The 14,809-nt window shown below is 40.2% G+C and overlaps 1 long non-coding RNA gene across 1 annotated transcript in view; it reads right to left on the bottom strand.

The window, feature by feature from the left end:
- Positions 1-7,902, bottom strand: part of LOC123772671 (uncharacterized) — a 34,849-nt gene extending 26,947 nt beyond the window's left edge. Inside the window, exon 1 of the long non-coding RNA XR_011228894.1 lies at positions 7,200-7,902. This is a non-coding gene — a long non-coding RNA (uncharacterized lncRNA). The remainder of the gene's footprint in view (positions 1-7,199) is intronic.
- Positions 7,903-14,809: the final 6,907 nt, after the last annotated feature.

Genomic DNA, 14,809 nt, shown 5'->3' on the forward strand with positions numbered 1-14,809 from the left:
AGTTCTGACAAGGAATAAGAAGAAACGAAGAAGACAGGAGGCAAGGCGTAGTGTGGACAGTAATACACTTAACGGAAACGATAAAAGAATGAAGAACGACGCCGAGACTGATGCAGACAAACGGACGGAACGATGTCAGGAAGGTGAGGATCAGCGGAGATGGAGGCTTCTCTTCCCTGCCTCATGCACGTTGGCCTATCATCAGAAGCTGCTGTGGACCGTCAAACTCGGAAGAGAACACCGCAAGTTCGAGCCCCTGCTGAAGGAAGGTGTAAACAGACCTTACTTAACGGTAGGTTCTAGGGAGGCAGTGACGTTTCTTAGCCAGCAAGGATATGATGGAATTCTTATGGAAATACCGGAGGGGAACGAGAAGCTGACGAAGGTAATTATCTATAAATACCCTCAGATTCTGGACCCCGAGTTTATACTCGACGACCAACGATTTGTGTGGGCCAAGCGTCACCTTATTAAAGGTGAAGCTAGGAGTCAGGTGGTGGCTCTAGTGAGAGGTGACGTACCCGAAAAAGTGTTCATCACCGGGGCTGGCTACAGGCATGTAGCAAAGTATGTGGAAGAGCCCATAATATGCCTGAAATGCTGCAGATGGGGGCATAAATCCTGGAGCTGTCAAAATGATCCACGATGTCGTTTCTGCGGAAAGTCTCACCTCTCTACTGTGTGTAGAAACAGACTGAATCTGGGTGAGAAAATAGTTCCCAGATGCTGCAACTGTGGAGGTGTTCACAATGCGAGCTCGGCTGTGTGTAGCAAGAGGCCGAGTATGGCTGTTCTCCGGCCGGTGAATGTTACAGAGCAAGCAAGAGCTCTTACCCAGACACCGGGAGCACAGCAAAACAGTCTGCCCCAAACAGTGCCAGTGAACCGGACGAATGCGTGGGTAAAGGAGTCACCTTTACTTAGGCAGGCTCCAGCAACAAGCAGCCACGCCACCACTCAGGACTCCGGCAGTGACAGTGTAACGGTGAGTGAAGTGGCTACTGTGGCTCAGAGAGAGGGTCATAATAATATGGTCAAGGAAGTGTGGGCTGAACTTAAAAAAGTTGGTGAGTTCCTCCAAAATCTGGGGCAGAGAATCGAGTCCATCGAGGCTAAATTAAACGTTCAGGAGGTCAAGGAAAATCACAAAACGGTGAAGGATAGTCAGGATATAGTGGTTGAGGACAAAAATGAAATATTGAGTGATGAAATGAAGGAAAGTGAAGTGTGTGTGAATGATGGTAGTCGTAGTGAAAGGAAGAACCCTATAATTACACATAAAATGAAGGAATCATTTGGGCCAACAATGGACATCTCAGGGCTGAAAAAATCTCTTGAGAATCGCAATGTCGCTTTTACTGGTGAACTTGGGAGGAGGTGGGAGATGTTATACAAGGTATGGCTATCATTTAGTGAACTTATTGGGGATGACTTAGGCAATGAATTGATTAATAATGGATCACCCTAGACTGAAAGTGTTGTCATGGAATGTTAATGGTTTGAGAAACAGGGTTACAGATGTTCATTGTTATGTGATGGGAAATGATATTGATGTTGTAGCTCTCCAGGAGACAGGGGATAGGAATGAAGGATTATTGAAATTAAATGGTTATAAAGGGTTTCACCTCTTCGCTGCAAATAACATCAGAGGCACGTCGATTTATGTTAAGAACTCCATACCAGCAGAGTTAGTAGAACCGCCATCAAAAACGCAAGGTATAGAGAGTGTCTGTGTTAAATTATCATTAAGGGAAGGGGAATTTATTGTAGTTAATTTGTATGTATCCAGGAACTGCTTCGACGCTAACTATTTACCTGACTGCATTTATACTAATCCTTCACTGGTCATTGGGGACCTTAATGCTCGGCACACAAGCCTTGGGACAGTGGGTAGTATTAATGCTAATGGGGTCAAGTGGTTACAGTTTCTACAAGATCATCCAGATACCTGTCTCTTGGGAAACAATGAACCAACTCACATCAGGGGAGGACGGCTTGACTATGCCTGCGTTTTAAACTCTCAGGGGATTATGGGGGAGGCTCGGGTTGTTCGGGAACTACTTAGTGACCACTTTGCCTTGAACGTTGAATTACCACTGGGGAAAAAACAAGTCCACTTTCAAAGGAAAAGGCTAAATATTAAGAAAGATATGAAAAATTATTTTATTCAAAATATGGGAGATTGGTATCAACATTACACGCCGCTCTGCGTTGATAGTTTTTACGAGGACATGGTCGAGAACATAGAGAAATTAGTACAGAGGGAAAATAACGGGGGCAGGGGAAGCAAGACGCACGGACCTAAGAAATTTAAATATTCCAATGATCAGCAAGTCAAGGGATGGGAGAGAATGCTACGGGGTGCGCATAAAGCATGGTTAAAAAATGGAATGAGGGATGAAGAGAAAAATACAATGTTGGAAGTGGCTAGGGAATGCAGTCAGGTGAGGAAGGAGGCGCGGGACAGATACTGGCAAGACTTTGCTCAGGCCATTGGTAATACTAAGAACCTTAAAGACATATGGAGAGCAGTAAATAAAGTCAGGGGTTGTAAGACCAAATTCATTGCTCACTCAGATCCAGGGAAAGTTGCTAATGAGTTAGTAGATAAATGGGCAAGTGCTGCTGGTATGGAGTCCTTACCTGCAGACACGAGAGTCACCATTGAGTCATGGGAAAATATTAGAAATGGAGTAACTTTATGTGCCTTAAATACAAGATCTATAGCATGCACTGAGATAACCCACGATGAGCTACTGGATGCTATAAAAAGTGGCAGCTCCACTGCTCCGGGAAAAGATGGAGTAACGTATGACATACTTAATTATTTAGCCGGTATGAAACCTAATCCCTTACTTGATTTGTTTAATATGAGTTATAGAGAGGGAAAGTTACCAAGAAAATGGAAAGAGGCTGTCATCATTCCTATCCCTAAGTCAAACGGAGGCTACAGACCTGTCTCCTTAATATCCTGCTTTTGTAAAATGATGGAAAGGATTTTGTTAAATAGGCTACTCTACCTTGTAGGTGATAACATGTCCAATAATCTCTTTGGTTTTATCAAAGGCAAAAGTACTGCGGATTGTCTCTTAAAGTGTTTGTCTAATGTGGATGACAATTGTAGAGTTTTTGTTGATCTACAAGGAGCGTTTGATAAAGCCAATGGGGAAGTAATCTTATACGAATTAGCCAATCTGGGAATAACAGGGAGATTGCTACACTGGATAAGGGATTACCTGCAAGGCAGAAAAGGTCAGGTGTATTACCAGGGATACATGTCTGAGGAACGGAGGTTTCAGTTAGGTACCCCACAAGGGGGAGTATTAAGTCCCACCTTATTCAATGTATTAATGAACAGATTAGCATCAGAGATGTATCCTCCAGGGGTCACGACGATCATATATGCTGATGACATTCTTATACAAGGCACTTCTGGGAACAAAATTCAAGATGCTCTTAACATACTTGGTACAACCTGTCACAAGTTAGGCTTAGTTATAAATGCAGATAAAACCAAATACGAGTATAGGAAACGAAGAAATATAACACTTACTCTAAATGGTGTGGAACTGAGCCGTGTACAGAAGTACAAGTATCTGGGCATGTATGTTGGATACACATGTGAGAGTAAAAATGCTGAAATAAATCATATCAGCACCTTATGTAAAGCCCGTCTGCATCCTCTAAAAGCACTGGCTTTTTCTGGTAAAGGTGTTGGGGTACCTATCTTGCGGATGTTATACATAAGCACTGTTCGCTCCCTGATAGACTACGCAGCACCCGTATTGTCTTACACAGGCCAAGGCAGAATTCAAAAAATAGAGCTGATACAGAACGAGGCTATGAGGATTATTCTTGGATGTCAAAGAAATGCAATGATTGAAATAATGAGAATGGAATTAAATTTACAGAGTGTGTGTGATAGAGTCCGTGACATTAACACTAGAGTATCTATTCGTTTCATGCGGAGAAAAGGAGGGGATAAGCTGTTTGAGAGCGTTCAGACCTGCTTGAGTGACGTACACACTTCCAGGAAACTGAGGGAGACACGCTATACGAGAGGATTAGCTCATGACCTCAGGGAATACGACGTACTTGACTGCTGTAAACCCTCTCGAAAGTGTAATATGTCTGCTCCCTGGAAAGTACAGAAAATAGACGTCGAAATTGTACCCCTCAAGGTGAAAAAGATTCATCATGAACCGGGACAATTACGGTGTTTGTATGGAAGCATGATATCTCGGTTACCAAGAGGCAACAGTTTACATGTATATTGCGACGGGTCGGTGGCGGAGGATGGCAGGGCAGGGTGTGGTGTCCTAATAAGGGATTATACGGAGTTTGGGACTGTGGACAGGATAATTGAACTCCGGCTTAGTAATTATATATCATCCACACAAGCTGAACTGCAGGCCATTCTGGCGTGTTTGGAGGAAGTACGTCATGACGACAAAAATGTTTTTGTATTTGTCGATAGCCGAGGAGCACTGGAGTCCTTAAACAGTCGAAACCCAGTCTTCATGTCTATAGTGGAGGACTGTAAGAGAAGAATAACTGAGATACAGCTGAAAGGTTATAGTGTGAAATTCATGTGGATTCCATCTCACGTTGGAATAGTGCTCAACGAGGTGGCGGATGACTTGGCCAAACGTGCCACATCAAAACCACAAGTTGACATTGAATGTGAATTCACAATGAGACAAATAAGAAGCAAAATCAGAAATATTCAGGCACAGGCGGGAGTGGAGAGGAGAGAGATAATGTATGAGAGTAGTCAAACCATGCAACACTACATGTATGTGAGTCAAAACACCCATTTCACTTATGGTAAAAGGAGAAATGCTTGGAGTGACTCTGTGTACATGCGGCTCAGGCTTGGGTACAAATATTACTGGGAATATGGGATAGATGTTCATGGTAATGACACGAAGTGTAAACTATGTGGTATGTTAAGGTCTCACACCCTTGCCCATTATATTCTTGATTGTCCGTTGATTAGTGTATATAGAAACACTGAGATAAGGACTGTTCCTGAACAAATAGCCTGGATGTGTCACAACGGAAAGGTTGATGATATTCTTGAGAGATATAAGAATTTTGCACCAAGATTGTAATATTTTGTTGAATTATCTGCAGGTGTCTTGCAATTTGTCTATACAGTATACCTAGGTCATAAAAGTATTTGTGTGTACGTCTGATAACATACTACTTGTGAAGGAGGAAATGTATATTTTTACCTCTCAAAATGTTTGGTAATGTGTTTATTTGTGATGTGTGTCTATGTATATATTAACACGTTGTACTGAATGGGGTGAGAATAGCTTGAGCTACCTCATCCCTTTGTGTGTATTTTACCTCAATAAACTTATTTCAATTTCAATTTCACCCCCCTCTATGATGTAATCTTCCATAGACACCTACCTTTGCCCCCCTCCTCCCCTCTACTCTTCCATCATCACCTACCTTCACACCCCCTCCCTTCTCCTCCTCCATCGTCACCTTCCTTTCACCCTCCTCTATGATGTACTCTTCCATAGACACCTACGTTCACTGCATATAATGCTCCCCTCTACTCCTCCATCGTCACCTACTTTCACCCCCTCCGCTCTACTCCTCCAGGGTCGCAGACAATTTCACGAGCGTGAGAACTACGAGTTCTCTAACCACTCTCACACTCCTACTCTCTCACCAGTGAGGGGGAGGGAAGGAGGGAGGAAATGAAGGAAGAAAGGTGGGGGAGAGAGAATAGGCAGGGGGGAGGAGGGCCTAGATACATTTCTTCCATATAGATAGGTAGACTGAGGGAGAGCTGCTTGCCAAGAGCCCTATCAGACAGGCTTCCTATTCCTCAACCCTCCCTAATATGCCACATCCTGGTCAGGACAACTTGCTCGATTGTTATTCTTGGTGTGAATCGAGAACTGACCTCGAGGCGGGGCATGGGCATGGATTATCTCCCTGGGGCACGCACCTCCCTGCCCCAGCTCTCTCTCACATAATCTATCAAGGGTCTAACATGAGGTCATTGTGCCTACCAGAAGTGTATATGTCCAAGGCTGGCCACCTGTCTGCACCATTCAAATGTATAAACATGTAATTAGTCTATTAAAATTATATATAGTACTACAATTATAAATTAATTTGTTCATGGTCATTTGTTTATCAGTATTTTAATATGAGGTATATATACGCATGTATGTATACGTTGACGTACACATATATGATTATGTGTATGGAATGATTATGATTATGTGTAATTATATATGATTATATCTAATGGAATGCATTAGTAAGTGATGTGGTGGAGGCTGACTCCATACACAGGTTCAAGTGTAGATATGATAAGAGCCCAATAGGCTCAGAAACCTGTACACCTGTTGATTGACGGTTGAGAGGTGGAACTAAAGAGCCAGAGCTCAACCCCAGCAAGCACAATTAGGCGAGTATATGAACGAATGCACATGTACACTTTCAAATGAATTAAGATACCTTGAGATACACAATGACTTAGTTTAAATAGTTTAAACACATTATGGTACTGATTTTGACATGCTGATGTCTGGAAGGGAGAGGGGGTGTGGGGGGTTATTGTCTGAGGTGGAGGACCAGAGGAGGGGGTCAGTGGAAGGATGGTGGCTGGAGGGATGCAATTGTTCTAATGGTTATGAAAACAATTATTGATGGCAGGAATTCAGTGGGTGTGTACTTCACCCGCACCATCACCATACTGTGCCCTGCTACAACCCCCCCCCCCCCCACTCCACCCATGCTGTGCGGGGCGTATTACACATTATGGGATAACCGACTGTCTGTCCATTCCTGTCTGCTCGTTATGCTGCCCTTCCTTTTGAAAATTGTCTGCTTTAGCGACTTCCTTCAAGACCACACGTTAGCCTCTTATCACGTCCTCTTACCACTCTCAGGGAGCCGGCTCTTCTATACAATAGTTACCACTCAGTCCCCAAGGTGAAAGAGTGTCCGGGCATATGACTTGTTACGTGTACTTATTTGCGATTCGTTTGGGCTGTCACGTGTGGTGATTAGTGTTGGGTAAGGCTAGGCCAGGTCAGGTCAGACTAGGCCAGGTCAGACTAGGCTAGGTAAGGCTAGGCCAGGTGAGGTCTGGTCAGGTCTGGCTAGGCCAGGTCAGGCCAGGCCAGGCTAGGCAGGGTGAGAGAAGTAAAGCGGCAGGTACTTACGTTTCCGAGAAAGTAGCGGCGGTAGTATATTGTTGATTTAGATTCGACGACATCCTGAAGCTAGTAGGTGGCGGCCTCATCGCTCTCGAACTTCTTGTTGTTGTAGGGGATACGAGGCACACCCAATATCCCCCTTACATTGGTCACATCGCACACTAATATTTTTACTATTTCGGACACCAGATTTGTCTGTTTCGTATATGTATAATTGTTCAATATTAAAACCACAATAGAATGCTCTTAACAGTTACAATTTTCAACTTAACAGCCATATAGTTGGCAAGAACGCCGCCCGCCAGTGCAAATGTCTCAGACCCTGTTGGAATATAACCAGTCTGTCAATCGGGTCAACCCAAGTGTTGCGTTTCCATGCGTTTCCAAAAGGGTCGCCCATGTTGGAATCGGTGAACGCCCTAGTAATATTGTTGAAAACATCTTAATAACTTATTAAACCAAAGGTCTTTTTATGTCAGAAGAACGGCAGAAACTAGATCTATATATGAAAACTCTTTCAGGACAAAATTTAAAGTAAAACTAAAGATATTTGTAGTTGTATAAAAGTTGCATTTTTCATCGGTCGTAGAGCCGGAAATCCGCAATATTCATCTCAGAACAATGCTTATTTCACGCAGAATCGTTAATAAACGTAAGATTTTTATACGTCTCAAGAAAGATAGAAACATAAATTTACTTTAATCTAGTTTTACTTTAAATTTTGTCCTGTATTTAAAAAATAAATTACAGGTCACAGGATGGGTATGGGCTGCACAAACTACCGGTAACAGGATGAGTATGGGATGCACAATAAATTACGGGTCACAGGATGAGTATGGGTTGCACAAACTACTGGTAACAAGATGAGTATGGGATGCACAATAAATTACCGCACAGAGGATGAGTATAGGGTGCACAAACTGGTTGGGTAAATGGAAATGGTTGGGTACATTTCCTTTCACCTAATGCGACTATTCATGTGTCCGGACACCGGCGATTGTGTGGTATTGGCTATTTATTTAACCATAACTTTGCATTCATTTAATAATTATATTAAGATATGTTTTCCTTGAAATGTAGCTACATTATCGTCTACAAGTCTTTATTCTGACATAAAGACCTATGGCGTTACTTTGCATATATGCAAAGTAATTATAAAATTGATTGGCTTGTGTGGAGGCCTTCACACTCCCTGAGCGAGCCATCAAGTAACTATAAAAAGGCATATATCTTCACTTTCACTTCAGTTATATTTATGCCAAAGTATTAACATGCAGCTTATATTTATGTCTTTATGATGACATAGAAAACTTCGTTTATTACAATATCTAGATTAAATTAACATTGATCTTCGGAAGGTCATAGTTCCTATATCGGTAAGGAGAGCGTCGGCAATGAAGCCTTGTTTAGAGTATGAATATTTTTCCTCTCTAATAAGGTATAATCTCTCTGATGGATTCACAAAAACTATTTTATATCTGCCTTTCTGATAACATATACAAATATAATCTTTATTTGTGAATATTTGTTAATTAAGCAATATATCAGAGGGCGTGTAGGGTTCGGTGTTTAATGAACGAAAAGGACTGGATCACTGTGCAGGAGGCTGATATGGCAGCAAACACTCTCCAGGCGACCATATATCTTGGATAAGTCGCTCCACAAAATTGTCGCTTTGACCGTCGACTTCCAATGGCGTCACCTCTCACATATTTACGTCTCATTTCGTTATGAAATTAGATTATTTCAGAGTAAAAATAGGTTTGATCATGTTCTACGTGTAGCACCAACATTATAGTAAGTAAATATACCATATTTCTTCATTACTTACGTAATGCTAGGACGATTTGTGTAGTTTTGGGCCGATTTGGGCTGATTTGGGTAATTCTATGGACCGCTTGAGACTGGTCCAAGACGGACCGAAACGTCGTCGTCCCTTCACCTTCTTGTGTAAATAATCCTTCAGAACCTTGTATACCTCGTATGTCAAACCAATACTGGAATATGGGGCTCCAGCCTGGATTCTAGATCTAGTCAAACACAAATTGAAGTTAGAAAACGTTCCACTAGGCTAGTTCACGAGCAGAGAGGTATGGGCTACTAGGAAAGATGTCCATAGAATTATCCAAATTCTGCTAGCATTACGTAAGTAATGAAGAAATATGGCATATTTACTCACTATACTGTTGGTGCTGAATGTAGAACATGGTCAAAGTTATTTTTACCCTGAAATAATATAATTTCATAACGTAAATATATATAGCAGGTAACCCATAGGAAGTCACTGTCCAAGCGACAATGTTGTGGAGCGACTTATCCAAGATATATTGAGCTTATCGAAGATATATTGAGCCCATTATGTGCCTCTGTAACCCTTTCCACTACCGCCCACAAGATGGGTATGGGGTGCATAATAAATGAACTAAATTAACTTAACTACTGTATTGTCGCCTGGAGAGCGTTTCCTCCTGGGAACATAGGATTAAGGACTTACCCCGAAATGCTACGTGTGTTAGTAGCTGTACGAAAATCTAACTACTTTCGTATTAATAAAAAAAAAAACAAGTAAAGTAAATAAATAAAAAATATAGAGAGGCAGGATCAAAGAGCCAAACCTCAACCCCTATAAGCACAGCTAGGTGAGTACGCCACAAGTGGGAATGGAAAAATGACAATTATCATTCAAATTTGAGCAAACAGACTATTCTGCTGTGCATGGTGATGGGACGGGCACCATGGGACATATTATGGTACTTGAGGAAAGGTTGTTGCCTGGCTAATAACTGTACATTCTATCTTGAGAAGATTGCAGGGTTTAGCGTCCCTGTGGCCCGGTCCTCGACCAGGCCTCCTTTTTTGTTATACACCCCCCAAGGAAGCAGCCTGTAGCAGCTGTCTAACTCCCATGTACCTATTTACTGCTAGGTAACAGGGGCATCAGAGTGACAAACATTTTGCCCATTTGTCTCCGCCTCCACAGGGGATCGAACCCGGAACCTCAGGACTACAAATCCGAAGCGCTGTCCTCTCAGCTGTCAGGCGCCCCTCAGGGAAACTGTGAACATTAGCAGCATAGGAGCTATGAGCATTATGTGACATAAATACTATGATGTACCGAGGACAGGTTGGCATACATACAGTATGCCAATCTGTCCTATATATATATATATTGGCATATATATATATATTTGCCAATATATATATATATAATTTTTTTTTTAAACCTAGAAGGGGTACCACCTCTGGTGCAAGTGTAGGGACCCACAGCCTCGGAGAAGAAAATAAAGAGTACTCAGAGAAGACCTTGTGGATCCTCACTGAACACTTGAATATTTTCTTCTCCTACCACTCCTATTCTTTTGGTATGTTTGTGTATATGTATATATATGTATATATATATATATATATATATATATATATATATATATATATATATATATGTATATATATATATATATATATATATATATATATATATATATATATATATATATATATATATATATATATATATATATATATATATATATATATATATATAACTTTATTTGAAAATTTCATTACACAAAAAGGGTTACAACATTGGTTACATGCAGGGTACAAGGCTACTTGTCACAAGTTGTAGAGCTCCTCCAGCTTCTCAGATGGCAGGCAGGAGCCATGGATGCAGTGAGCATTTCCTCTCTGGATTGCCATATATATATATATATATATATATATATATATATATATATATATATATATATATATATATATATATATATATATATATATATATATATATATATATATATACAGTATATATATATATATATATATATATATATATATATATATTATATATGTCGTACCTAGTAGCCAGAACGCACTTCTTAGCCTACTATGCAAGGCCCGATTTGCCTAATAAGCCAAGTTTTCCTGAATTAATATATTTTCTCTAATTTTTTTCTTATGAAATGATAAAGCTACACATTTCATTATGTATGAGGTCAATTTTTTTTTATTGGAGTTAAAATTAATGTAGATATATGACCGAACCTAACCATCCCTACCTAACCTAACCTAACCTATCTCTATAGGTTAGGTTAGGCTAGGTAGCCGAAAAAGTTAGGTTAGGTAGGTCAGGTAGTCGAAAAAACATTAATTCATGAAAACTTGGCTTATTAGGCAAATCGGGCCTTGCATAGTAGGCTGAGAAGTGCGTTCTGGCTACTAGGTACGACATTATATATATATATATATGTCGTAGCCAGAACGCATTTCTCGGCCTACTATGCAAGGCCCGTTTTGGCTAATAGGCTGAGTGATTTTCTTTATTTTCAATAAATTGTTTCCAATTAGTTTATTTGAATTAATATTATATTATATTAAGAACATAAATTATTGACTTAGTTGTGTTAGTTTAGGTTAGGTTAGGTAGGGTTGGTTAGGTTCAGTCATATATCTACGTTAGTTTTAACTCAAATATAAGCAGATAATACTCTCCCTACGAGGGAATAATTTAAAAAGGGAGATTGAAGAAATCAAGCAGAGACTGAAGTATTCATATTAGATTGAAGAAATGCAACTAGAACAGAAAGCAATAAGAGAGATAAAGAAAAACTCTAAATATTTCCTCACATATGCAAAATCAAAAGCAAAAACCACTGCCAGTATTGGACCTATTCATAGAAGTGAAGGTTCACACACAGGATGACAAAGAAATTAGTGAAATCCTAAAAAAGTGGTATGAGGAAATATTTAGCACTCCAATAAATAGCATGAAAGTGGAAGATCCGAACAACTTTATGCATAATATCCAAACCCCTGAAAATATAACCGATATCAACACAAGCGTGGCAGACTTTGAAAGAGAAATTGACAACATGCCCATGCACTCAGCCCTGGGTCCAGGCTCATGGAATTCAATATTTATAAAGAAATGCAAAGTGCCAGAAGCACAGACACTCAGTATAGTGTGGAGGAAGATCTTGGACACTTGGGAGATACCAGATGCATTTAAATCAGCAGACATAGCTCCTCTGCACAAGGAAGGGAGCTAAGAATTGGCTAAGAATTATAGACTGAGGCATTAGAAGAAAAATAAAATGTAAATGTAGTATACACGGACTTCACAAAGGTATTCAATAAATGTGATCATGCTGTAAGCAGCCACATCAAACAGCCTGGTTGACCAGTCCAGCAACCAGGAGACCTGGTCGAGGACCAGGCCACAGGACGCTAAGCCACAGGATCATCACAAGATAACCACAATGTGTGAAACATTAAACGAAAAATCCAAAGTGTGTTTGTACAAAATGAGATCTTCAGAGAACCAGACACAATAAGAATTCCAGAGAACATAGAGCGTATAGAGGTATCTAGAGATGAAGTGGAAAATATGGTAAAGGAGCTAAATAAGAACAAAGCAGTTGGTCCAGATGGAGTTTCACCATGGGTTCTGAGAAAATGTGCAACTGAGCTCAGCATTCCACTTCACCTGATCTTTCAGGCATCCCTGTGTACAGGAATCGTTGCAGACGTGTGGAAAAAAGTTAACGTAGTTCCAATCTACAAAAGTGGCAGCAGGGAAGACCCCCTCAATTATAGACCTGTATCATTGACAAATGTAATAGTGAAAATATTGGAAAAAATAATAAAACTAAATGGGTAGAACACCTAGAGAGAAATGATGTAATATCAGACAGACAGTATGGTTTTCGATCTGGAAGATCCTGTGTATCGAATTTACTCAATTTCTATGATCGAGCCACAGAGATTTTACCGATGGTTGGGTTGACTGCATCTAAATGGACCTAAAATAGGCTTTTGACAGAGTTCCACATAAGAGGTTGTTCTGGAAACTGGAAAATATTGGAGGGGTGACAGGTAAGCTTCTAACATAGATGAAAGAGTTTCTGACTGATAGAAAAATAAGGGCAGTAATCGGAGGCAATGTATCGGACTGGAGAAATGTCATAAGTGGAGTATCACAGGGTTCAGTTCTTGCCCCAGTGATGTTCATTGTCTACATAAATGATCTACCAGTTGGTATACAGAATTATATGAATATGTTTGCTGATGATGCTAAGATAATAGGAAAGATAAGAAACTTAGATGATTGTCATGCCCTTTAAGATGACCTGGACAAAATAAGTATATGGAGCACCACTTGGCAAATGGAATTTAATGTGAATAAATGCCATGTTATGGATGTGGAATAGGAGAACATAGACCCCACACAATCTATAAATTATGTGAAAATTCTTTAAAGAATTCTGATAAAGAAAGAGATTTAGGGGTGGTTCTAGATAGAAAACTATCACCTGAGGACCACATAAAGAATGTTGTGCGAGGAGCCTATGCCACACTTTCTAACTTCAGAATTGCTTTTAAACACATGGATGGCGAAATCTAAAGAAATTGTTCATGACTTTTGTTAGGCCAAAGCTAGAATATGCAGCGGTTGTGTGGTGCCCATATCTTAAGAAGCACATAAGCAAACTGGAAAAGGTGCAAAGACATGCTACTAAGTGACTCCCAAAACTGAAGGGCAAGAGCTACGAGGAGAGGTTAGAGGCATTAAATATGCCAAAACTAGAAGACAGAAGAAAAAGAGGTGATATGATCACTACGTATAAAATAGTAACAAGAATTGATAAAATCGATAGGGAAGATTTCCTGAGACCTGGAACTTCAAGAACAAGAGGTCATAGATGTAAACTAACTAAACAAAGATGCAGAAGAAATATAAGAAAATTCACTTTCGCAAACAGAGGGGTAGACGGTTGGAACAAGTTAAGTGAGAAGGTGACGGAGGCCAAAACCGTCAGTAACTTCAAAGCGTAATTTGACGAAGAGTGCTGGGTAGACGGGGACACCACGAGCATAGCTCTCATCCTCTAACTACACTTAGGTAATTACACTTAGGTAATTACAAGGTATTGAGTGATAGCACACAAAATGAGGTCAATGGGAATAATAGGTAAGGTAGGATGGTGGATATTCAATTTTCTGTCGAACAGAATAGAAAAAGTAAGTCAACCAAATAAAATCTAGTCCAAGTTCAGTTAAAAGCTCTGTACCTAAAAAGGCACAGTCATTGCACACTGCTTTTCCTTATTCTCATATCAGATATAGTCAAAAATACAAGTCACAGCTTCATATAATTTTTTACAGATGACACAAAAATCAGCATGAAAATTACCTCTGCTGAAGACATTGAAAAACTACAAGCTGATATTAATAAAGTTTTTGACTGGGCAGCAGAAAATAACATGATGTTAAACAGTGATAAATTCCAGGTACTCAGGTACGGTAAAATGAGGAGCAGCTTAAACAAAATACAGGGTACAAAACACAATTAAATCTGCCCATAGTAGGAAAGCAGCACATAAAGGATCTGGAATGATGTCTGACGACCTAACGTTTAGGGAACATAACCAAGCAAATATTGCGTCAGCCAGATAAATGATAAGATGGATTATGAGAACCTTCAAATCCGGGGATCCCATTACAATGGTTGTACTCTTCAAATAACTTGTGCTGTCCCATCTTAAGTACCGCTCAATACTCGTTTCACCCCTTCAGAGTGGGAGAGATTGCTGAAATAGAGGGAATACAGAGAACAGCAGTCT

This window comes from Procambarus clarkii, chromosome 17 (assembly GCF_040958095.1).
Source record: "Procambarus clarkii isolate CNS0578487 chromosome 17, FALCON_Pclarkii_2.0, whole genome shotgun sequence".
NCBI lineage: Eukaryota > Metazoa > Arthropoda > Malacostraca > Decapoda > Cambaridae > Procambarus > Procambarus clarkii.